Consider the following 12,064-nt stretch of genomic DNA (forward strand, 5'->3'; position numbering starts at 1 on the left):
TGTCTGGGACCACTGGATGTTGGGGTAATACACATTCATTGAGTTTTCGCAGGTCTACCACTACTCTGTACACTGGAGGTTAGTCTGGTACCGTCTTCTTATGGACCGGCAGAACAGGTGAATTACAGACGTTGAAAGGTGTTTCTTTGACTACCCCAGACTGAATGAGATCCTCAATTATTTTTAGGAGGGCCACTTCTGCAGCAGGTGGTATCTTATATTGCTTAAGGTGTGGTAGAGTGAAACCTTCTTTCAGCGTGACCTTGTGTGGTGGAATTGCCATGCACCCGACGTCTGTCGAATCTTTGGCCCACAAATGCTGTGGTAGAGACGCCAGTCTGCTGTCCAGGTCCCTGGAAGTGTAGTGACCCTTGAAATCACGCAGAAACAATCGGACGTCTTGAGGGGAACAGACCATGACAGCTCCTAGTTCTTTTACTTGATTTATTCCTAATACATTTTTGGGGCAGGTATCTGTAAGGACAAGATCTGTCATGGTAGTAAGGGGTCCCAGTGTGAGGGGCAAGGGTCTGGAGGTCTTGTTAACTACTGGTTGTCCTGAGAAACCCAGAGATATATTTTGTCGGCCCGAGAGAGGAATCTCTGGAAGTTGTCTATGACTGACAGTGGATTTGCTCGCACCCGTGTCCAATTGGAACTTCCGTTCCTCCCCCAGTATTGAGACATCTACATAGGGACCCTTCTGATCTACAGCGATGGGTATTAAGGGCGGGGCATGCTCACTACCTCTCTCTGGGCATCTTCATGAGAAATCAGGGTATGAATCAGCAGTGAAGTCTTGTCCGATATACATCTAAGACTGAGTGGGGGGTGCATTATTTTGTCCTGTCGAGGGTTGGTCCTGCCGGGGAGGATAGACACGGGGCTTCGTCTTTCCGGTGGCCAAATTGTGTTTAAGGACCGGACATTCGCGTACAAAATGTCCTGGCTTTTTACAATAATTACAACATGTCCTATCCTGTCCTCCCCCCTTCTGTACAACAGGTGTTGTCACCGTCTGTGCTACTAGTGCTTTTATTTTTGTTTCTTTCATTCTTCGTTTATCTTGCTCACTTTCTTCAAGGAGTCTATTCTGATGGTATTGTAACATCTGCAGCATCTGAGAGGCTGTATTCGCCTGCCAAGTACTTTCTACTTTCAACACTCTATTCTTTACCTGGGGAAGTGCATTCTCTACCAATTTGGATACAAAGAGGTGCATGTAAGACTCGCTGGATGGAGTGAGACCACTATTGGTAGTGAAACATCGTTCTAGCCTGGTATAGTAATCCCCCACATCCTCATCTACTGTTTTTTTGCACGCCGAAATGGCTCCCCAGTCCTCTTTCTCAGTGGCCAATAGTTGTGGGAGGACTGTCATTAGGGCGTTGGGTAATGCCTTTACCTTGTCACCCAACGGTTGGCCAGGCTCTCGGCCGGTATCTTCTGCCTCTAATTCTGCCCATTTTATTTAGTGTGTATCCACCTGCCAGTCCTTTTCCTTTAATTTGCCATACATATACCCAGGCAAGAGTATTTTAAGTAGAGCAAGAATGTCCACGAGAGTCAGACTGCTCATTCGCAGGACATCTCCGAGCTCCCGGAAGAAACCTACGGGGTCTTTTTCGTGCGCAGGGACAATTTTCTTCATTTCAAGCATTTCTAACTTTGTCAGAGGTGTATATACGAAGACTCGTTCTAGTGCTCCAGCAGTAGTTAACCTAGGGTGTACTTCCCGGAGAGGGCAGTTACCCCGAGTCAGTCCTGGGCCCTGATTATTAACCCCTTCGATGCTCATGACGGAACGGTTCCGTCATGAGCATCGTTGAGCTGTGCTCATGATGGAACCGTTCCGTCATGAGCCCATTGGCTCATTAGAACCTTCAGCACAGTGCGAGAATTTGCGCCGCGCTGAAGGTGTTAAGTTATTCGAGGCATTTAGCTCGGAGTTCGAAGAACCTGTTTAAAAATGAGGGTGCATCATGCAGATATTTGTTGTGCACGCAGTCTTCTAATAATTGGATCAATGTGGGCTGATTTCGAGAACACCACATCTCCATTAGGGTGATGAGGTGATGGGTCATATATATGCTTGCTAATCTTTGTTCACGTGGAATTAAGGCAGGGTACAGTTGGGCTACCAGGTCATCCCGATACATGGAGGGACATGCAGCCCATTGGGCTGCCGCTCTGGCCACTTCCTTTTCCTGGGGTGTTAATACAGGCTCCATATCGAGCCAGTCATCTAAGGCTAGTACAGTATTTTCGAATGACTCCTCAGGTGAGGGACCTTCCGTACAGTATCCCTGGCAAGGTTGGGGAAACCTAATGTCCCTACTTATTTTGTTTTCCGTTCTTTTCTGGGTCACTTTCTCTTGGTCCGTCTGGCCGACCACGAGCTGTGTAGTTCCTCCAGCGGTCTTTCGGTACTTGACAACCTGTTCAGCAAATCGAAGTATTCCTTCACTTATGGTCGACTTATCACTATAATCTGATAGGCTGTCGAACACCTTCGTTGTTTATTTGTCTAAGAAGACAAGAGACGAGGAAAGAGAATATGTGTTGTAGTTGTACTCTTCCTCTGCTCTTCATTAGTGCTGTAATGGCGTCCTTATTATCCCCCGTTCGGAGGAATTCGCTGGCTGCATCTAACAATTTCTTACTTTCAACAAGGTTCCTTAATGCTTCTGTATCTACCCTTAAAGTGCGTGATACTATAGCATTGGATCCCTCCCCTGGGGTCGGGTCATATTCACACGGGTCCATTTCTTCTTTCTGGGGAAAGACAACAGACTTGGATGTCTCTTCATTATCGTTTCCACCCCCTGCGCCCCCTCCCTGATTTCCTGGAGGAGCTGGGATAATAGGGGTATGTATATAAGGAGGTGGTGGGCTTTCGAGAAGATAGGCCATTGTGGGGTCTTTAATTGGGGCAGAAGGGACTTCTCCCACTCCGGATTTTAGGTTAGGGTCAGTGGGTAAAAGTGAATACAGTCCTGTTGTCTGGGCGTTTGTATGACGGACCCGTTCTTCTGCTAATCTCTCTCGTCCTAGTTCCTGTAATTTTTCGCCTTTGGCCTGTTCTGACATTCTTCTCCCCTTCACCAAATTACTGAATTCTTTCTGTTGTCTCCTATGTGCTTCCTTCCTCCATAATTCTATGGAGTCCAATTGAGACTGTCTAGCTTTTCTCTTCCACAATTGCTCTTCTATTTTCATAATACATTCCATATCGAAAGTCCCCGTCTCAGGCCACTTGTATTTGTTTTCTAGATTCTTGGTATAATCAGTCCACAAATCGAAATACATTACTGCTCCCAGGCCATGTTTAACATACATAAAATAACCGGGGGTGTCCTTCGGAGGAATGGCCACTTCCTCCTCGAGCAGCCCCTTCTTAGTTTTTAGCTTGTGCATTTTTGAAAACCACGGCATGGTAGCAGGTCTTAATTAGTATAACAATCTCAAAAACAAAAATGATAACCTCTCTACTGTGTCCTACTTTAAGCAGGACCCGTCTTGACCGTGTTGGCACAAATACCTGTACATGTCTTGAACTTGAAACAATAAACCTGACACTAAGTTACTCACCAAAAGTAGGTATTCAGGCTCCCGTAATCTCGAGATACTTGACGCTGTGCAGGAAGGGATCTCGGAACCTCGGACTCGTCTTCTCTGCTGGACTAGGGCCTGGGGTGAGACACTCCACCGTCTTTGCCACCGCCTCGTGTGGGTCCCGGAGTGGCCGCAACTCCCCGTATCCCCCGAGGGAGTTAGCAAGAAGACCTCGTCGATGTGCACTGGAAGTCCGTCAAAGGAACTCGAGGGATGCCGGGCCAGGTCCCAGACCTGCAGCGAGTGGAAAAGGGGGAGTGTCCCTGTTCGGGCGCCAGAATAATGTGGTAAATAAATTAATACCCCATCAATCGGAATTTCTAGAATGCTATCAGAAGGCAAAGAAAGAGGAGTCCGTGGTGCAGAGTTAAGGCTTTATTCAATAACTCGAGTTAAGGGAGAGCTCCATCACCCAGCAGGTTCAGGAGTGGTCTAAAACTTCATTCACACAGCAGAATATTTATACATATCCAATCAGTAGGCAAAGGAAAGAAAAAGGAAGTGACAAACAGTAATTTCAAACAAGATGTGTCAAGGTATGGGCATGTCCTATGTCTTGTGAGAGTGCATGTGATGTTGAAATGTGTTCTTGCTCTTTTCAGTTGAAGGCCCTTCCTCATCCGGGGGTTTTATCTCTGGCTTACAGTCAACAACAGGAACTATTTCTTAAAACAGGAACTATCTGCTGCTGGTTCCCAGAATTGGCAGAACCACAGGAATGTGTGGTCAATGAACTGAGATGCCAGGTGCAGGGTGTCTTGCTCGTGGGTCTGAAGACAAAATGGATGACACACACAAAATGGGTGCTTGTCTGAATAAAAAATGGCTACCAGGCAGAAACAGGGAAATGATGGGGCACAATTGTCAATTTTATTTCCTCACATTGCCCTGATTGAAAACCAGGATAAGTGACATGTTCCTGTCCTCTACGGGCGTACATGGAAACACATAGATCACCAGCGGTTCCTCCGCTATGGCTGATGACCGTCGCCGCACCTGCCAACATCCAAATAAATGAAACCTAAAATGATTATAAATTCATGCTTATTATCATTTTATTTTTCTCTCAGAGTCCAGGCTTGGGAGTGGAGCCAGGGTGGTGACAGGCTTGAGGGGAAGTGGTGGGCACTGCCTTCACTTGGCATGTGGGTTTGACCGCCCTTCTCAGGCCGGCCAAACCCACATGCGCAGTAAAGCTCTCCCCCTCCCCATCTGCATTGCTGGGTTGGAAAGACCAGGCACAGGCTCCCAGTCTGTGTGGGAGTGTAAATCATCGGTGCTCAGGCCAATCCCAACGTTGCTTTCAGCAGCATGAAAGCAGCGCCAGGATGAGCCGCAGTGCACTCTAGGAGCCTGTGCCTGGAGAAGCAAGGAGCATGAGCAGGTAAGTGTGTATTTTATTTGTCCGTCCCACCCTGCATTGCCACTCTGTCAACTCGCCAGCAACTACTGATGTAGATGTCAGGTGATGAAGAAAACGCAACACGCAGCATATCCTAGTCCAACATGCTTTTAATGCTTAATAGCAAACAAGCAACCAAAACTAATGCAAGGCAGGTTGGGGTAGATTGGTGCAGGTACATTGGAGTGGGATAGAATGGGGTAGGTTTGGTGGAGTAGATTGCAGTGTGGTAGATAGGAGTGGTGCACATTGAATGCCGAAGATTGAAGTGGGGTAGATTAGAATGGGGTAGATTGGAGTGGGTTATAATGGAGTGGGGTAGGTTGGGGTAGATTTGGTAAATTGGAGTAGTTGGAGTGGGGTAGACAGGAGTAGATTGGTATGGGATATACTGGGGTAACTTAAGTGGGGCAGATTGTCATGCAATATATTGGAGTGGGGTAGTGTATGGCAGATGTAGTAGATTGGAGTGCCCTCGATTGGCTTGGATTGAAGTTGGGTAGGTTGGATGGGGTAGATTGGGGTGGAGTAGGTTGAGGTAGATTTGAGTGGGGTAGATTGTGGTAGATTAGATTAAGGTAAATTGGATGTGATAGACTGGGGTGGGATAGATTGGGGCGGGTTTGAATAGTAGATTGGATTGGGGAAGGTTGTGGTAAAATGGGGTGGGGTAGGTTGTGGTAGATTGAGGTGAAGTAGATTAGGTGAGATGGATTGGGGTAGATGGAGGTGGGACAGATTGGGGTGGGGCAGATTGCAGTGGAGTAGATTGGGTAGGATGAGTGGGGTAGATTGGAGTAAATTGGAGTGGGGAGATTGGGGTAGATTAGAATGGGGTAGAGGGGTAGATTGGTATAAAATAGGGTTGGGTAGATTGGTATAGATTGCAGTGGGATCGACTGGTGAATTGGAGTGGGGTAGATTGGGGTACATTGGAGTGGGGTAGACAAGGGTAAATTAGGCTGGGGTAGTGGGGGTAGATTGGAGTGGGTAAGATTGGGTGGGGTATATTGGAGTGGGGTAGATTAGGGTAGGTTGGGTTGGGTAGATTGGAGTGGGGTAGACTGAAGTAAAATAGATTGGAGTGGGGTAGATTGGGGTAGATTGTAGAGGTGTAGGTTGAAATGGTGTAGATTTTAGTGGGGTAGATTGTAGTGGTGTAGATTGGGGTAGATTGGAGTGGAAAAGATGGGGTAGATTGGGAAGGGTATATTGGAGTGGGGTAGATTGGGACAGAATGAAGTGGAGATGATTAGGGTAGATTGGAGTGAGGTGGAATGCGATGCGATGAAGAAGGGGAGCAGTAGCACGTGGAGGAAAGGGAAAAAGCAGTGCCATGAAGATGGAGAACAAGTAGTGCGATGAACAGGGAGGGGCAGCAGTGCCATGAGAAAGTGGGAGCATTATTACGATGAATTGCATGTTCCTCTCTATTATCAATAGCTGTGTAGGCAATTTGTTTTGAAAAGTGAAAAAAACTTTTCCAGTCTAGGACCCATTTATTCCATTGCGGATACAGGATGAAAAACCCAATTATCCAGTTTAGAATGCCTGGGAGCTGTTTTCAATGGAGGTATATTGTTAATAAAACTCCTTAATTCTCTGTAATATTTTATCTTTGCATACAAATTGTAATGCTCCAGGCGAACAACTGCAATATTTAAATTGTGTTCCACTGCATATCAGCTTCATTTCTTATCATTCCATAACTGCAATATGTTTGAACGTTGCCAGTAAATGACACAGAGTGCATGGGCAGTGGACCATAGTTTTCAAATTCACTCTTACTTTAAAATCTTTTCTGATTAGGGCTTTATATACTGTTCAGCATGATTTTGCTGTAGCTTACTTTCTTCCTGCAAAATATTTCAGCTTCTCCCCCTTCAAAGTGTAATAGGGAAGCAACAACACCAACACCTACAGAGAAGGAGGGTGTTGGGTGATGGGGGAAGCAGCCTGGAATACGACGTTGTTGGCATTTGCTTGTTTGTTATTGTAAAAGAAATAGGAAGGTATGGAATGCTTAAACGCAATTAAAGGGTGCGGGAGGTGGGGTGGGACAGAAAACGGGAGCTGTGGATGGACACAAGTACTTGGTCCATGCTCTAAGGGGAGGGCCAAATCAGAGACATACTTAAGACAGGAGCAAAATGGATTCTGACCCAGGACCTGATTGATAAGGCTCTGTTCCCCACACAGTCCTGCCCTGATGACCTTGAACGATTAATAAACATAGATTGATTTACATACTATTTTTATTTCATTTATTTTTAATACAAGTGATATATGGGAGTCTATCACAAACATATTGCAGAGACATGTTGTATTTCGGTTTTTTAACACCATGGAACATCCATAAAAAAACTTCATTTTAGGACAACACAAAACCTCATATATAAGAAATGGCAGTGGGTAGCAGAGATTCATTGCAATAATATTTGTGGGCTGCTCCTATATTACAATATTGAAAACACACACCTCTATCCTGAATATTAGAAGGTGTTTAGAATTTGGACCGGTGTGCCTTTGCAGTGTCAGTGACCTGACCTGACCGAAGAGGACATGAAACATCTGACATTGGATCATAAATTCAAAGCTGTTCCGAACATGGAGGCATATTATCAAGGGATTTATCTCCGCTTTTTTGGCTTTAAAAGCCAAGAAAGCGGAGAAAAAATTATCTCCCTATCAGCAACAAGGTGCTAACACGCAAATTTGCATGTTAGCACCCTTTTTCTCTAGGCTTCCCCTTGCATCTCTAATGAGATGCAAAGGGGCGTTCCAGAGAAAAATAATAGGAGAAATGTTGTTAAGCGACATTTCTCCTATTATCAAGGATTTCGCTAACCCTGTTAGTGATAAAAAAGCAGCGCTAACCGCGGTTAGCACTGCTTTTTTTACACCTGGTATTTTCCTGACTTAGCCATGATATTCTATGGAAGGTGGATATCATGGCTAAGTTTTTGAGCCCTTATCATCAAGCTAACGCAAAACTTCGAGAGATTATCGTTGGTTTTCCTGCGTTCATCTCTCAATTGGCAGTTAGCGCGAGGATTTTTATCACTTCTGAAATAAACCTTGCTAATAGCAAGTTATCTCTGCGATAATTTCCGGTGATGCTTAGCGTTAAAAAATGTGTTGCTAAGCATCGTTAGTGATAAATATCGCTAAACGTTGGTAATATGCCCCATGGATCCCTAAAAATACGTTTGGCCCAGGCCCACCAAAATTCGTCAGATGTCCCTGGGTCAAACACAAAAAGAGGCATGACACATGCATTCCATGTCAAACTGCAATGAAGGATATGAGAGCGGCATTGCAACTAATACATGGTAAGCCCACTAACTGTAATCAACATTTCTTGAAGAAAGAGCGCATGTGGTGCTATCTAGCCGAAACCTAAAATAGAGTTTGGAGATAATGACTAATGATTGAATTACCCTCAAAATGTGTGCAAGTGTTAAGAATATTAATATTTTTAAATCTTTGCAATTCAATAATAAAATAAATCATCACACATTAAAACATACAGCGGTAATGGGGGATTTTCATAATACATATATGCATATTAAGGCACAAATATAGGTGAATTCCCTTTCTCATGCAGCATTTTTGTCAGGAGCCAGAACCTCTACAATATTTCAATTGCAAACAGTCTAATTATCTCAGTTTTAAGTTCTTCATTGTCTCTACATTTATCATCCTTAAGCATATTAAACTGGCAATGTCTATATTATTACAATAATAATATAGTTCAAGAGTTACCCTGATACTCTAACTAGGAACAAGGGGTAATGAAATATATGCAAGAAGACAGTAGTTCTCTGAGGACTTATTTAAATCTAACTTTTTAAACAAGTGATGAAGAATTCATCCACAAGGAACAAATCTCTAGTGGAGTACATTCCAACAAATAACAAACAGTTGTTATATACACAATTATTCGTATGCCATTTGAAAAACAGATGCTCTGAGAAATAATCTCACGGTGCAAACAAACGTGAAAAAAGTGATGTTTGTATACATTAGAGAAACAAATAACTGGACACCACAATCCTTGTCAGGATGAACCACAACAAGTTACTAAATTAATCTTGTGCTTAACATTCTGGTAGCTTGGCACAGGAGCAGTCAGGCTTAACTAAGAGGCAAGGTGTAAAATGTTGATGCAGCACTTAAAAGTACTAAAGTGTTAACACAACACAAGAAATATCACACACTAACTTAGAAAATAGAGAAAATGTTAATAAATTGACACCAGGATGACAAAAATCTAACCAGTAGACCCGCAGTTACCAATTTTAAAAGTTTAATGGGAAAAATAGTATCTAAAAAGATCAAAGCACCAACTGCGAACATCAAGTCATATGAGACCGGGGCAAAGTCAGATGTTATGGCTGACCGTGATGGGGCAGGGTTCTGATACAAGGAGTAGTTTGGGCCTGGTCTTAGCTTTCCTTCGGGCTTAGGAAACGTTTTGAAGAAAAATGTCTGAGAAGATAAAGTTCATTGGGGCAAGGCAGCAGCCAGCTTCTGAGGAGGAGGTAGCGAGAACAGGGATCTTCTGGAAAAAGACAAGATGAATAGTTCTACATTCAAATGTAATCTCTTTTATGAAAGTCAAAAATCTCTTGTGGGACAAAGCAGCAGACTGTAGCCGACGAGGTCTCCTTGAGGCCAGATTCCTCATCCTGCCAACACACAGTCCCTTTATTGTGTGGCTGTATGGGAGGAATACACAAAGGCCAACTGCCAACTACACCTAGTCATGTGACCCGGGAAACAGGCTGCAGACACCAAATGGTTAGGACAAGAAAATGTCTGATTCCTAAATTTTCAGAATTTTGACTTAAAATCTGACTTTAGCATTATAGAGGATTTTAAGATACAATTCCTTAGACACCAAACATGACATTTCTACCTTCTCCCACACAAAAGTTTACATTTATTAAATGTAATAAGGTAACCCAAAGTTATCTTATGGGAGGGGTAAGCCTCACAGTAGTGAAGAACAAATTTGCAAGTTTTCCCCTACCAGGACATGTAAAACTTCAAAGTGCATGTCCAACTTTTTAAATGCACTGTAACCTGCCCTGCGGGCTGTTTAAGGCCTACCTTAGGGTAGCTTATATGTATTGAAAAGGGAGTTTAGATCTGGCAAGGAATTTATCTTGCCAGATCGAATTGGCAGTTTAAAACTGCACACAGGCTGCAATGGTAGGCCTGAGACATGTTTAACCCCTCCCCTGCTGGTGACGGAACCACTCCGTCATCAGCCCCGGTCGCGCTGTGCTGATGACGGAGCGGTTCCATCACGGCCCGCTCGGAACGCCTGCGCGGCGCAGATTCTGCGCCTGCGCGGCGCGGATTCTGCGCCTGCGCTGAACATTCTATTGAGCGGGCGGGGCCGCGACGGAACCGCTCCGTCATGAGCACAGCGCAACCGCGGCTGGTGACAGAGCGGTTCCGTCACCAGCATGCGCCCGCCGCTCTTCCGCCCCGCCCCCTTAGCACTGCGGCAGAATAGCCGCCGCAGTGAAGGGATTAAAAAGGCTGCTTATGTGGGTGGCACAATAAGCGCTCAATGACACTAGTAGCATTTAATTTATTGACCTTGTGTACATATTGTACCACTTTCCTAGGGACTTAAAAGTAAATTAAATGTGCCAATTGGGCGGGAGCAAATTTTACCATGTTTAAATGAAAGAGCACAAGCCCTTTAACACTGATAGGCGTTGGAAAGCGCCAACAAAAACAAATTAAGTCAAACCGGAGGGGTGAAGGCAAAATGTTCATGGGTGACCCAACAGGGAAGGCCAAGCCTAACAGAAGCCCAAAGTTATGTGATACTACAAACACATACTTTGAATACATGTACATGGTTACAATCTTTTCTCAGCCAGGATATTGACACAAGTAAGTACGAGTTTAGCAACCTGAGCATGTTTAACATTAGGTAGTTAGCAACCTTCTACCACTTGATATACAGTACATACTGCGTGACCTGCAACCAAGACACCTTCATCATTTCAGAGGGATGTATGACGTTACAACGCATACTTTTATCACGCATGCCTTTACAACACGATATTTACAACGAAAACCTTTACAACGCACAGTGCTTTGGGGTGCAGGATAGTGAATAGTTTAATTTACTATTCCAACTCCAGTCCCCGTGGACACTAGGGAAGATGTTGGATAGTAAATTAAACATATTCCCTATCCTAGAGCGCCCCCCAGCGCAATGCGGTGTAATGGTTGTCGTTGTAAATACCGCGTTGTAAAGGCACTGTGTAATAAAAGTTGCGTCGTAAAGGATGTTTCCCTTTCAGAGACTTGGTCCATCAAAAAAGTACATCAGTTCACAGCTGGGAATGGGAATGTCAGCTAGATCAATACAGGGCTTCAAGACTTGGGCAGTGATAATTAGACAGTCTTAGCTTCTACCTCATCCCAGTTTGATATTAGAGGCATGGGGTTTAAGGTGGGACAGTTGACATGGCTAAATAAGAAGGGTATAAACAAGAGCTCATATCTGGACAATCTGGCTGTAAAGAGATGCTGGAATTTGGTGGTGAGAAGAAGGACAACAATAGATTGAGTCATAAGAACGATCAGAGTGGAACCCAATACACTGTTTCCAGCGGCTCAACAAGATGAGCCGCTGCAGCCACAGAGTAGAGAGAAGATGGGAGCTCAGTTAGTTATAACTTGGTCCAGGGCTGCAGAATAAAAGGCTAAAGGATTTTGCCAATCTCCACGGTACCAGCACCCCAACGGGAAATCCATTGCATTCATAACAATACACAGTAAATGGTTTAACATAATTAGGGAGCTCAAAACAGGCACTGTGCACTGCTTTTCTGTTTTATTTGTACAAAAACCTCTTTAGATCACTGCAAGAGTTCAGCAGTGTCTTTTCTGACATAATCATTTTAAGGATTTTGCCATTATGGAATAGCTCTGGGTCAGTTGTTTACAGTACCCAGCCGTACTCAGGAAATTATTGTACCTGGGAAACAGTCATGGGACAAGGCAACTTATGAA

This window comes from Lissotriton vulgaris, chromosome 9 (assembly GCF_964263255.1).
Source record: "Lissotriton vulgaris chromosome 9, aLisVul1.2, whole genome shotgun sequence".
In the NCBI taxonomy this organism is placed as follows: Eukaryota; Metazoa; Chordata; class Amphibia; order Caudata; family Salamandridae; genus Lissotriton; species Lissotriton vulgaris.